General features: G+C 36.3%; 1 long non-coding RNA gene across 1 annotated transcript in view; it reads right to left on the reverse strand.

Annotated features, from left to right (window-relative positions):
- Positions 1-11,057, reverse strand: part of LOC122198714 — a 47,775-nt gene extending 36,718 nt beyond the window's left edge. The window contains exon 1 of the long non-coding RNA XR_006193114.1: positions 10,834-11,057. This is a non-coding gene — a long non-coding RNA (uncharacterized LOC122198714). The remainder of the gene's footprint in view (positions 1-10,833) is intronic.
- Positions 11,058-15,483: the final 4,426 nt, after the last annotated feature.

A 15,483-nucleotide genomic window follows, 5' to 3' on the forward strand; every position in this document is an offset into this window, starting at 1 on the left:
TTATCTGTTCATCCTCAATAAAAGCTAGGAATGGAAAGAGTTGGGATTAAATGATCCTTTTAAAAAAAGTGATACTAGAATGCAGGAATAGATTCTCTGAGACATCACTTCATAAAGAAATAACACTGCAGAAAAAGGTGTCTCTTCTTTCAACTATCTGTCATCTATTGGCCCATTGATTACCTCTGGACAGTGAAGCACCACAGATCCTCCTGGGTATGTCCAGCTAATTTACATAGGCAAGTTGTCCCAGGACTCAGTGGTCGCATGTTAAACTGGCAAATAGCTAGAAGAAAACAAATCCCTTTCAACAAATGCAGGTCAGAGTCATATTTTTCTCATGTTGATGGCTTGGAGAGAGTGCTGCTTCCCAATTTTGTACTAGATGCCTAATGTTAGCTGCATCAGTCAAATCACATTATATCAGGTTACAGAGCAGGTCAGCACGAATGGTCATGTTCAAGGAAGTCTCTGTCTTCCTGCCAAGTTGTTTGGCACCACTCAAGTTGTCATCAATTTGAATTACTTGTAGATCATTTCAGGAGATATTAAGATAATTATTGGCTGTTCTCATAAGGGGAGGCAGCCAGCAAAGCACTCACTGAACCTCTGCCTCCATCTATAAATTGAGGAACAGACACTTTATGTCTTAAAACAATATAATTCATGGCATGTTAACATATTCACCATTTCAGTTTATATTCTATTATCCTACTCTTAAATTGTGTAATATATGTGGGATATTTATCCAGTGATATTAGAATGCGTGCAGCCTTGTTGTATTGAAGACACTTTCTGTCAGTGTTTTGCTGAATTTTTCCACAAAATAGTTATTGGAGGATATATGGCACCTTAGTCATGTTGCATTCAAGAAACCTTTGGAAATTGGGCTTCAAAACTTACCTTTTTAAAAGAAATATGCACAAACAACTGATATTACAGAAATACTCTCCATTTATAACGAATTACATTCCAAAAGTTTGTTCAAAGGCTGGTTGCCTAGAATGACATTTCACATAGAAACAATACAATTATGGATCTCACAATCTGGTTACGGTTCAAAAATGTATTAATAATAATGTCTTATTTACAATGTTGAGGCTATGAAGAAAGTCATTCTATCCTAGAGGAAGCTCCAAGACCTCTTCTCCTGGCATGATGTTCTAGCAGGGAAAACATTCAATCTCTATACCTTTTTTCATTAACTTTTTCAGGTGCCAGCAGTAGGGAAGTGAGTAAAGAATCTCAATTATTCCCAGAAAAAGCAAGCTAATGAGAAACAGAATGGAGACTAGCTCCTGGAAAATGTGGTTCATATCCCTAAGTCTGTAACTTGTACACGAAAAATGGAACTAGTTATTTTGTCTCTCACCTTCAACACTGATTCCACAATTTCCTGCTCTACTTCTTTGAACTCTTTATCTTTCTGTCTCTTCTATTCTGATTACTTATTCCAGTTTATCAAAAAAAAAAGTAGTTAAAAATGCAGACTAGGGTCAGACTGGGCTCTAAATATGACTCTATGTTAGAAGAAAATTCTCCATGGTCTTTCACATTTCTGCACATTTCTCCAGCTAAGGCACTGACAGCCTTTATATGGGAGTATTTTTCAAAGCTATTTGAATGGTGAACAACTTTGGAACACAGAAATGGTCCATGCATCTCTGAACAGAGAGCATATTTATTTGCTGTCCACTACAATAATGTCTCCATCCAGGGCAAATGTTGGACAAGTTTGCATGCAACCCATTAAAACCACCTGGGTCTGCATCCACATTATTTCCCAGGGATTTGTGGGGCAAGGATAACCAACAGGAACGTGAAATCCATGCTTCCTGCTCTGTCCTTTGTCTTTGACCCAGGAGTCTCCTATCTTTGCCAGCATCCATGAAAATGAGAGGCTAACATGCTAGCTAACAAGTAGGGTAAATCTCAGACCTGACAGTCTGCCACTTAATAGGCATGTGACCTTGGAAATTAACCTTCAGTTTTCACATGGAAAGAATGAGGTTAACAGTAATCTTTATCTCACAGGATTCTCAGATTCTTAAATAAGAAAATATTAAACAAGAAATATTTAGCATAGTTCCTGGCACAGTAAATGCTCAAAGAAAAGTTAATCATTGGTGGTGTGTGTGTGTGTGTGTGTGTGTGTGTGTGTGTTTAACATTTTTGGCTTAAAAAGTATTTTTGTTCGTCTTATATGTGAAATTCATCTTTTTGGAAATACATATTTATCTTTTCCTTTGTTTTAACCATGTGAGTAATTGTATGGATGTGGAAGTTAAAAACATTCAATACAATACAATACAACTTAAGAAATGTATACCTAAGCACCATCCAGAGATTTGTAGAAGTGAGAAAAGGAACTTACTTTTGCTCTTATGGCCCACACCTTTGGAGTTAGCTCTAGATATGAATAAGGAGAAGGTGTTGTCTAATAGAAAAAAATCCCAAACAAATGAAATGAGAGCACCTCACTTGTAGGGCCCCAGACACTGATAGTCTCTCCATATTCCCCCAGGTGACCTAATGTTCAGCTGGTTGAAAGCTACAGTTCTGGTCGAAAAGATTTGTCTTTTTTTTCTTCTAAGATGGTGGTTGAGTCTTGACTGGACATACCTGGAGAACTTTAAAAAATACACATGGATGCCCAAAAGTTCCAATTTAATTGGTTTAAGTGGCTTTGGCATCAGGATATTAAAAACTTCAGGTGATTCCCATCTACAACCAATGTTCTAAGAAAAGGGGGCAACTAGAAGCTAAAAATTTCTTGTTTTGAATAGTCCAAGGATGTATGGCAAGGGGTGTAACAAAATAATGAATATTTGAAGGGATGAACCCACCCTTTCACATGCTTCCAAGTTTTGTACATCCAAAATCAAGTTGAAGACTCTCAACATCATCAGTCCAAATCAACTGGATTTGCTTTCACTGTGGTCCAAGTGGTGTTGCAATTCTTTCCCAACACAAAAATTAAATTATGGCACATTGCAAAGTAAGCATTGTATATTTTTATGTTGATGATTCAAACAATTTCTGTAGCCAAGTGTGTTATAGACATTAGTCAGACGAATTGTATAGACAAGTCTGTAGTTGATCCTCATGATTTTGAAGGTTGTGTGTGTTCTGAATGAACACATCTTTGTTTTTCACATCAGCATGTTTCACTCGTATGTTTGTAAAATGTAATGCAATCCAGGGTAGGAAAGTCAAAACAAGATTGTTACCGAATTATCTGCAAAATAAACAGTTTCATCTAAAACACTCAGTTTTAGACCACCCGGAGACAAGACTTTTATAGGGAATACTTCAAGTTAAACATGAATGTTTACTCCATAAAAATATGGTTTAAAGGCAAATGCCATTTTAAAACTAGGAACCTGTGGAAACAGTGTAGAAAAACTATTATTTAAAAATTTGATTGGTGAACAATCTCATAATTCTCTGTGTCCCAAATCAAAATATATCAATTAAGATAAGTGAATCAATGTTTCATTGTATGCTTTGTTAGTAACATTAAAAGGGGTAGCAAATTAAAATTTGAACACACACACATACTAACACATACATGTCAGACACTTTACCAATATCGTTTCACTTTCATGCACACAATAGCCCTTTTAGGTGTTGTTATTATTGAGGCTCATGGAGGTTAAATTGCCTGAAGTAGGTGTGGTGAAGGTAGGAGTGGATCTCATTAGCATCATGTAAAACTCTCACTCTTTCCCATTACATCACTTGGCATTAACACTGAGCTCAGCACACCAAGGTACCTAATAAAGATGTTATGGACTGAATTGTCCCCCCACCATTCATATGCTGAAGTCCTAAATTCTAATGTGACTGTATTTGGAGACAGGGTTTTTAAGGAGGTAGTTAAATTAGGTCATAAGGGTGGAGCACTTATCTTATAGGACTGATGTCATTTTAAGAAGAAGAGACACCAGAGATACCTTTCTGTCTCTCTCTCTCTCTCTCTCTCTCTCTCTCTCTCTCTCTCTTTATAGAAGAGGCTACCTGAAGTCGCAGCAAGAAGGTAGTTATCTACAAGCCAGGAAGATGTCCCTCAACAGAGACCAATCCTGTTGGCACCTTCATCTTGGACATCCCAGCTGCCAGAACTTTAAGTAAATTTCTGTAATTCAAGCCACTAAGTCTATGCTATTTTGTTATGGTTGCAAGAGCAGACTAACATAGAAGGAAATGGTTCTCTTATTCATTTATAATCCAGCTATATATGTCTGGAATCATTAACTGTTGAATTGTGAAGAATACCTGGGCCAGGTGTTGGAATATCTCATACCTTCTCCTCAGCTCATGAGCCAGTGAACTTGGACTTGCCAAAAATGCTTTGAGCCCCAGTTTACTTATTTGTAAAACAGAAATTTTACTATCTGTTCAGTCTACCCCTCAAAATTATTGTGAAGATTCAAACACTAATACTTCATAAATTGTAAAGAAGTAAACAAGCATGAGGGAACAGCATGAGTAAAATTCCAAGTACATGTCCTATGTACCCAGAAAATGCCAACTTCCTTAAAACAGGCATGGAAAATGTTTACAGTATCAAGGCATTAACTAGAGTTACACTAAGAATATATTTCAAATGGCTATTCTAACATATAAAGTTTAAATTTCTGTCAAGTGATTACTCTCTAGAAAAAACCCAGGAGACCTGTTAGGATTCCCCAGTTGAGTGGCTGCAGGTGTGCAGACTTAAATCCCTCATTACACATCACCAGCTTTTACACTCCTTTAATAGTTTTCCTTTGAAAGAATTTCTCTTTTACCTATAGCATATTTTAGGCCTTTTTCTAAGTAAATAGGAATCAAAAGATCTGTTTTTTATCCCAGGAAACGACATTCTAACTATGGATACTGGCATGTTTAACCTCTGTGGACATAGCTTCTTTATCTAGAAAATGAACATGTTGGACTATGTTTTGAGTTGCCAGATAAAATATAGGAAGCCCAGTTAAATTTTAACTTCAGATTAACAATGACAACAACAACAACAACAACAAAATGTAAGTAGAATTGTGTTCTGTATTCTTATTTGCTACATTTGACAACCCTGGCTGAAAAACTTCTCAGGTCCTGCATTCCCAGGATGGTACTACTTTAGAAGACATGTAATAATAATGACGATTACAACAGCTGATTTATTTAAGGTTTACTCTGTACTGGGCACTATTCTCAGTGTTTAACATATATAATCTAAGTCAATTCTCTATAAAGCTCCATAGGGTAGTATGAGTTAGGAGCACAGTCCACAAGGCCACCCTCACTGCTGACATTAATTCAAAGTTCAGAGGTCCTCAAAACAACCCTTAGTTTCAATAATTCATTAGAAGGACTCACAAAACTCAGTGAAAGCTGATATTCACAATGAGAGTTTACTATAAACTAAAGAATGAAAATTAAAATCAGCCAAGGGAAGAGACACATAGAGTCCAGGAAGGTTCTGCACATTGAACTTCTAGTTGTCTTCTCCGTGTGGAGTCATAGTCAGTATTAACTCCCCTTGATGATGATGTGTGACAATATGCACAGAGCTTTGTCAACCAGCAAAGCTTATCTAAGCTCTGGTGTCTTTATTGAGGCTCCATCAACTGCCACATTAGTCTCCAGTCTCTTTATAGATCAGCTAATACTGTAGTATTCAAAGTCATTACCATAAATCACATTTTAGACTTTGTGACATGGCTCAAAATCCCTAGGTAAACAAAGACACTCTTATTAGGCAGGACATTCAACGAATCTAGAGATAATCTCAATCAGTCAAGGGCAAAGGCCAGAAGTTTCCTTGGGCAAGGTTAAATTCTAGTCCAGATTTAGGAACTCTTTTATATTTGGCTAAAATAACATCATTATTAAAACCCAAAAATTACTACTTACATACATCATACTATCAAAAGAGTAGAGAAAACTGAGGACCACAAAAGTTATGAGGAGTCCAGAGTCACATAGCAAATCAGTGGCTAAGTCAGGAATCAACAAAAGCTATGCTACTTCCTCTACAGACTAGGAGAGGGGAGGAGGAAGGAGAGGGAGAGAGAGAGAGAGAGAGAGAGATACTTTGCTCTAGATAACAGAAGATCAACCAAAAGATAACAAAGGGAAGCAGGCAGCTGGCACTCAGTCAAACATGAAATAACTAAAGTTTAATAGCTTAGGGAAGATTTTCTGAAACTAACATGGACTTTTAGTTTTTTGCTATTGTTGTTTATATTTTACACTTTTCTTTAGACAACACATCAATAAAATGGTCTCCTAAAGGAGCATTTTATTGTTTGGACTGGATTTTTGTTTTTATTGCTTTGTTTTTATTGGGAGATGTGGTAAAAGAGTGAGAGAATTGGAATTTAAAGTGTTAGGAGTTAGAGAATACAAAGACTTTTAGCTTTGAAATAGTCCCACAACAACATATTGCTACCTATGCAGTAGTTTAACTACCAGTACACCAAGCACACCAATTAATTAGGTTCAGACATCACCAATCAGTCCAGATACTGGCCATAGATCATGGGTTTGGAAAAATAAGATACTGCAACACTGGTTGAATGTCAATGTTTTATAACTCGTAAGTCCTAGTATTCATTGAGCTTTATTATGGACTAAATGTTTGTGTCACTCCTCCTCCAAATCTACATGTTGAAATTGTAACCCCCAATGTGATGGTATGAGAAGGTAGAGCCTTTGAGAGGTGATTAGGTCATGATGGTGGAGCCTTCATTAATGGGATTTGTGTTCTCTTAAAATAGACCCCAGAGAACTCCTTTTACCATTTCTGCTATGTGAGGACACATCAAAAATATGGCCAACTATGAACCAGGAAACAGTCTCTTACCAAACACCAAATCTTCCAGCACCTTGAACTTACACTCCCTAGCCTCCAGAAACATGAGAAATAAGTATTTGTTGTTTAAGCAACCCAGTCTATGTTATTTTTGTTATAGCAGCCCAGACTAATCAAGCACTTATTTTGAATGGGTCACTATTTTACAAACACATTATAGAACTTAGTCTCCACAACATCCCATTTTACAGATGAATAAACTGATATCTAAGAAGGTTAAATAACTGCCTAATATTTCACAGCTAGTAATTGGTAAGGTTTGGATTTGGACCCAGTTTATGCAACTTCAGAACTCACAATATTAAGCATATAAAATTGCCTGATTATATGCTGAAATAATAAGATATACTGGCCATTGATAAAGACATTACTGACTGGTTGGTTTGGCTTGGTCTATTTTGGTTTGGTTGAATTTAGTTTGTTTTTTTTTTTTTTTAATTTTTTAATGTTTTCGTTTATTTTTGAGAAAAAGAGAATGAGTGGGGGAGGGGCAGAGAGCGAGGGAGACACAGAATCCAAAGCAGGCTCCAGGCCCTGAGCTGTCAGCACAGAGCCCGACTCAGGGCTTGAACTCACGAACCATGAGATCATGACCTGAGCCCAAGTCAGACACTTAACTGACTGAGCCACCCAGGTGCCCCGAATTAATTTGGTTTTAAGCCAAAAGTCCCAAAAGAAAAATTTTAGAATCAATATTTTGGCTTAAACTACTTTATTTGTCTTGCCTCAAAGCAAAGATGTTTCAGTGCATTTAACTTGTCAACAAAAATTCCATAGATAACATTTCACATAATAAGAAAGTAAAAATATTTTTAAAAATTATACTTAGCAGCTATAAAGTACTTCTCATCTTTAAAGAGTTTACCAGCATTCAGCATATTAATTTCTCAAACCTCTGTAATTATTCTCACAGGTGACTGATGAATAAGCTCCAGAATGAAGAAGATGGGCATGGGAGAGTTATGCCTTATGGGAACAGCCATCTTCAAATCACAGTATATCTTTGTGCACCTGGCTCTTTGCAAAGGTTGTATAGTATGGAAATGACACATTGGTCTTCTTTCCTTCACTTACATCAAATGGACTCAGACTCATGAGAAGGGAGACAGCAGTTTAATGTTGCACTTTCACCACAGATATTGGGGAGATCCAGTGCTCAGCACACTAATCATTCCAACGTGTGGAAAAATAGGAAGGATAAACTCCATTAAAATAAAAAGTATTACTGCAAGGCAGGAATTAACATTGAAACTAAATATGGAAACAGTTTAAAGAATTGCTACATTAAAAACAATTCAAGTACAAAGAAGTTAATTTGGTGGAAGACCAAATCAGCATTTCTCTTTTGGTTATATATATATCAATGCCTGACATTGTTTGACCATGCTGACTTTCATGTATAGCTTCAACATATTACAGGAAAAAAGAAGTGCTAAGAATCATACCAACAAGTCAAAGAAAATAACATGGAGAAGAGAGAATATTATTAATTACACTGTGGTAACAATCCTGTAAACATGTTGATAAAAATCTAAGCCAAATGTTTAATGAATCTGAAGACTTTCTTTTCCCACTGTTATCTTAGACAACAGTTTACCTGAAATCCAAGGACAAAAAGAGCAGAATATTTCTACATCATCACCTCTGTGGGTCAGATATATCTGGGTCTTTAAATTGGGCAGTGGGGAATAAAATAAATATTAATAAAAAGTAAAAGATTGCAAAAAAAATTGGACATATTGAAGAGTCATCAGCAATCGCTCATCTAACACCCATGTTTGGAACTGTAGGTACTAATAAATTGAGTGTAAGTGCATATCTAAAATCCAAAGTTCACAAATTACAGGCATGCCAGTTCTCACAAATGCATTAGGTTCACACATAAAATCACCTAATGAGACTGTTCATCATAATCTGGGCTCCAAAGCCCAAGAACTACAACTGAAGAGTGACTAGACCAAGTTGCATGATAATATCAAGGTTCATGCCAGAGAACATCTGTTAGCTATGGTATTTCTATGGCTTTTGAAGGAATCTAGAATATTCCTTCTCAACACAAATGAACTCGGACTAGCATATTATGAAGCAAGTGCACTACATATGGCTATTTTAAGCAAATGGGCCACTTGCAATTTCTTTCAATTATTCCACATCAGCTTCCACTCTACTAATCAGTACAAAATTGGACCAGATAATGATAATTATGGTGAGGTCTCATCAAATAAATAGCAATGGTTAAAATTCTATGCCATCCTGCTACTAGTATTTGTACATGGGAAATAAATAGATTTATTAGAGATTCAGGGTTGAGGATAAGTGATCCTCTTCATTTGAGGGGCAGAAATCACATCAACCAAATATGCCAGACATTGCCCCCAGCTGCTCCAGCAACCCCCAACCAATCAAAAAGAAAGTTGAGCTGGTTTTAGTCCCATCTGGACTCCAAGATTGAAGCCAATGAAGAGAAGTAAACATCACCATAAACTGGAGACCGCTAGAGCCTGATTAATTTATTTTGGAAATGGATGATTGGTTTTGAAAAGGAAACTAAATTTACCATTTGTTTACTCCATATCAGGCTGTCTAGGAGAGAAATTTACTGTAAAATTTGTCAAACCCTGTGTTTTTTAAGGTTGTGTGTGTGTGTATGTGTGTGTGTGTGTGTGTTGTTTTAAAATACTAGTTTCACTACATATGTGGCATGAATCTCTACTTAATCAGGAATGGCTTAAAGGCTGCAGTGGTGGCTGACATTAAAGCTGTCATTTAGTTAAATAGCACTAACCTCCTGGGAAAGAACGTGGCATTGGAGGAAGCCAGAGCCTTAGCAGTAGGCGATGGCAGCTGCCTTATTGAGAACAGAGGCAGACCAAAGATAGAGGAGAGGGACAGAATACAGACATTTCAGGGCATCAGGGGCCTGTATTCAAAATACCTTGTGATAACAATGTGGATGTTCCTTAAGTTCTAAGAGTTAAATGTACAAAGGTCAGTAATTTAACTTTAATCATTAGAATGACATAAAATGTGTTTTTCAAAAACAAAACAATATTATGTCCCGAAATTTAAACTTTAATTGATGCTAAAATTCTGTCCTAAATGTCTGCAGGGTAGATTACTTTTATAAATTATTTATTTGGCTAGAATATTTTTGTTTCTTTTTTCTCAAGTCACCCTTTCTCATTCCCAGCCCAATCTTTAGGTGATTCCTACCAGCACCCCAGAGTTCGTTCTTTCACATCACCTATTATGGATTCTGTTTATATATACACAACAGCAATTTACAGGAATGTAGAGAAAAATGATTGAAAAATAATAAACACTTAAAATTATTTTGTTTTCCTTGCCATTAAAAAAAACCCCACAACTTTATTTTCTATTTTAAAAGCAATCATAAATATAAATTAGAAAAAGGAAAAGAAAACTTCCTCAATGGCACATTCTAAGACAACTATGCTAATATTCTAGAAAGTTTATTTCTTGAATTATTTATCTTCATAGATTTAGGTTGTTTTCTAAGTTTGATATATCTGTATCTATCTATATATCTATCCAGCTATCCATCCATCTAGTTTTATTATGTAGTTTTAAAAGCTTATTAAATTTACCTGTAGCTTTCAATAATTCATTTTAAATTAGAATTCACTTTTTTAATGTTTTTAATGTTTATTTTTATTTTTGAGAGTGAGACAGAGAGACGGAGCACGAGCTGGGAAGGGGCAGAGAGAGAGGGAGAAACAGAATCCAAAGAGGCTCCAGGTTGTGAGCCGTCAGCGCGAAGCCCAATGCAGGGCTCCAACCCATGAACCGCGAGATCATGACCTGAGACGAAGTCAGATGCTTAACCCACTGAGCCACCCAAGAGCCCCTAAAAATAGAATTAGTTTTAAAGACACTTGTGAATATATCTGCATAATATTCTACTGAATGGATGTAGCATGAATACGGCAGGATATTAGTAAACTTAGTACCAGTATCTATGTGCTTCTCTTCAATCCCAGGTGTCTTGCAGTTAGATCTGCCATATTCCAGTCAATGGAACATAAATGAAAGTGATACAGGTCACTGCCAAGCCTGTCCCTAACCTCCTCCACATAATTCCCTGTGCGTTCTCTTCCTTATTCCCCTCAGCTGGATAAAGAAGACTAAGTTGAAGGCTCAGGAATCATAGAGGAGAAAAGAATCTGCATTGTTGAATCAGTACATAAAAGGCCATTTACCCAATACCTGATGTGACTGTGACATGAGCAAGAATTAGAACTTCATTGTATTATGTCATGCAGGTGGTTGTTTGTTATATCATCAAGCCTAACTTGACGAATACATGGCTTACCTAGACATTTTGGTTATGTGGCTGATATGGAAGTGCACTGCTCAGATCTCCTCCAGGAGAAACTTTAGCAGTTAGTGCAGAACTGATAGACCCAACTACTATTCCTTTGGCTCTGCCATTGTGTTCACACCAAGTCCAGGCTTCTCCTGAGCTCTTTCCAGCCAATAACAGGACATAGGGTGGGCACTGGAGCCAGGATTTTCCTACATAAAACAGGGATCCTATGACCTTTGTTCAAGGACCCCAATGATTATAGCCAAGACTTTCTAGGAGTTTCATCCAATAAATTTCTCACATGTATAATCTCATCTTCACATCCTCATCCTATAGGATCCAAATCAACATGGGCTATTTCAAAAATGTTCACTGCTATATACAAAATTATGATGAAAATATTTATGCATAATTTCTTGAATTTCAGATTAAATTCTAAAAAGAGATTTTCAGTAGGTAATATGAACGTTTTTTAGAACTCTTGGCACATATCGCCAAATAGTGTCTTAAATTATTACACTTTACTCTAACACAAATAACAAAACTGCTTGCATTACCACATCTTCAACAGAATGAAATGTTACAGTTTTTTAAAAATAATAAAATTTTTTTAGTAATTAGAAGGGCAAAAACCATCATCCATAGTTGTTCTCTTATGCACTGTTTCAAACCTAGTAAACTTGAATATAATTCTAAATATCTGTATATTAATTGTATTTCCCCTTTTGTGAGAATTCTATTTGCATCTTTCTCTCATTTAACTCTTGTATATCTAGCCAGTTTTTACAGTTGTAACATTTATTTTTACTCATTAAAATCCCTAGTTCTACTTTAATTTCCTTTAGAAAAGAATTAAAACTAATTTTAAACAAAAATATAATAACTAAATGGAAAATGTTTCTCTGTAAGTATATCAGTATTACATGTAACTAATGATAAAAATGAGCTGTTTTTAAATGACACCCTTCTAATGTGTTATAAGCTCTTCTTTCGCCAGAGTGTCAACATTTTTTTTTTTTTTGGCACATTTTAAATGTCGACAATGAAGAATGTGTAGAATTACCTGTAATGGAAAAAAACAGAAACTTCTGCTAAAGATACTTAAGAAAATGTATATTTTTTCTTAAATAAGTTTTGCTTTCCTTTTCCAAATATAGCACTGTTGATAATCCTTTATCCATCTTCCATGTCTCCGGGGAATAAAATCAGTTGTGAATATATTTACTGAATCTGTAGTTGAAGAGATCATAAGGAAAAAGATCACAAAATGCCACAAAGAAAAAGGCTCAAAATTTTTATAAAAAATATTTACTAGGGGTGCCTGGATGGCTCAAGTCATTTAAGCAACTGACTTTTGATTTCAGCTCAGGTCATGATCTCACAGTTCATGAGATCAAGCCCCACATCGGACTCTGTGCTGTCAGTACAGAGCCTGCTTGGGATTCTCTTTCTCCCTCTCTCTCTGCCCCTCCCCAATCTCTCTCTTCCTCTCTTTCAAATTAAATAAATAAACATTAAAAAATATTTTTTAGACTACTGAACTAACACATGCTCACACACACAAATCCATACCTTTAAGTCCTAATGTTGACACACAAAAATATAGAAAATAATGTTCCAAACACCTCTGTACCCACCACCAAGCTTAAGAAACAAGCACCATGGACCATATTAAAGCCTCATATAATTTCTGCATCTTTCCTGTCCACTCACCCAGATAGCCGCTATTATGAATTTAATGTTTATCATTGTTATGCTTCTTTTTACTTTTTCGCTACACATGACACACATGGATAAAAATATATTTGCATTATTTATATTTTATATAAATTGTATCATATCCTATATATCCTTCTGCAATTTAATTCTTTACCTCAAAGTTATACATTAGAGATTTATTTATCGTGGCAGGTGAGGATTTGGTTCATTTTAACTATTGGTAGAATTTTCCTAATCCAGGTAGTGTCTGTGGATTGGCAGCAATATATCACCTGGGAGTCTGTTAGAAATTCAGAATCTCAGATCACAATCAACACAGCAGAAATAAAAACAATAATAAGAGAATATTATGAGCAATTATCCACCAATAAAATGGGCAATCTGGGGACAAATTCCTAGAAACATATACACTACCAAAACTGAAACAGGAAGAAATAGAAAATTTGAACAGACTCCTAACCAGTAAAGAAATCGAATTAGTAATCAAAACTCTCCCAAAAAAACAAGAGTCCAGGGCCAGATGGCTTTCCAGGGGAATTCTACCAAACATTTAAGGAAGAGTTAACACCTATTCTCTTGAAGCTGTTCCAAAAAATAGAAATGGAAGGAAAACTTCCAAACTCTTTCTATGAAGCCAGCATTACCTTGATTCCAAAACCAGACAGAGACCGCACTAAAAAGGAGAACTATAGACCAATTTCCCTGATGAACATGGATGCAAAAATCCTCAACAAGATATTAGCCAACCGGCTCTAACAATACATTAAAAAAATCATTCACCATGACCAAGAGGGATTTATACCTGGGATGCAGGGCTGGTTCAATATCTGCAAAACCATCAATGGGATTCATCACATCAATAAAAGTAAGGACAAGAATCGCATGATCCTCTCAATAGATGCAGAGAAAGCATTTGACAAAATACAGCATCCTTTCTTGATAAAAACCCTCAAGAAAGTAGGGATAGAAGGAGCATACACCAAGATCATAAAAGCCATATACAAAAGACCCAACGCTAATATCATCCTCAATGGGGAAAAGCTGAGAGCTTTCCCCCTAAGGTCAGGAACAAGACAGGGATGTCCACTCTCACCACTGTTATTCAACATAGTATTGGAAGTCTTAGCCTCTGCAATCAGACAACACAGAGAAATAAAAGGCATCCGAATTGGCCAGGACGAGGTCAAACTTTCACTCTTTGCAGATGACATGATACTCTATATGGAAAACCCTAAAGATTCCACAAAAGAAAAACCCTGCTAGAACTGATTCATGAATTCAGCAAAGTTGCAGGATATAAAATCAATGCACAGAAATCGGTTGCATTCCTATACACCAACACTGAAGTGACAGAAAGAGAAATCAAGGAATCGATCCCATGTACAATTGCACCAAAAACCATAAAATACCTAGGAATAAATCTAACCAAAGAGATGAAAAATCTATACACTGAAAACTATAGAAAGCTTATGAAAGAAATTGAAGAAGACACAAGAAAATGGAAAAATATTCCATGTACCTGGATAAGAAGAACAAATATTGTTAACATGTCAATACTACCCAAAGCAATCTACATATTCAATGCAATCCCTATCAAAATAACACCAGCATTCTTCACAGAGCTAGAACAAATAATCCTAAAATGTGTATAGAACCAGAAAAGACCCCAAATAGCCAAAGCAATCTTGAAAAGAAAACCAAAGCAGGAGGCATCACAATCCCGGACTTCAAGCTGTACTACAAAGTTGTAATCATCAAGACAGTATGGTACTGGCACAAAAACAGACACTCAGATCAATGGAACAGAATAGAGAACCCAGAAATGGACCCACAAACCTATGGCCAACTAATCTTTGACAAAGCAGGAAAGAATATCCAATGGAATAAACACAGTCTCTTCAGCAAGTGGTGCTGGGAAAACTGGACAGCGACATGCAGAAGAATAAACCTGGACCACTTTCTCACACCAGACACAAAAATAAACTCAAAACAGATGAAAGACCTAAATGTAAGAGAGGAAGCCATCAAAATCCTCGAGAGGAAAGCAGGCAAAAACTTCTTTGATCTTGGCTGCAGAAACTTATTACTCAGCATGTCTCCAGAGGCAAGGGAAACAAAGGCAAAAATGAACTATTGGGACCTCACCAAAATAAAAAGCCTCTGCACAGTGAAGGAAACAATCAGCAAAACTAAAAGGCGACCAACAGAATGGGAGAAGATATTTGCAAATGACATATCAGATAAAGGATTACTATCCAAAAACTATAAGGAATTTATCAAACTCAGCACCCAAAAACCAAATTATCCAGTGAAGAAATGGGCAAAAGAAATGAATAGACACTTCTCCAAAGAAGACATCCAGATGGCCAACCGACACATGAAAAAATGCTCAACATTCACTCATCATCAGGGAAATACAAATCAAAACCACAATGAGATACCACCTTACACCTGTCAGAATGGCTAACATCAACAATTCAGGCAACAACAGATGGTGGTGAGGATGTGGAGAAAAAGGATCTCTTTTGCAGTACTGGTGGGAATGCAAACTGGTGCAGCCACTCTGGAAAACAGT

This window comes from Panthera leo, chromosome C2, assembly GCF_018350215.1.
Source record: "Panthera leo isolate Ple1 chromosome C2, P.leo_Ple1_pat1.1, whole genome shotgun sequence".
Lineage (NCBI taxonomy): Eukaryota > Metazoa > Chordata > Mammalia > Carnivora > Felidae > Panthera > Panthera leo.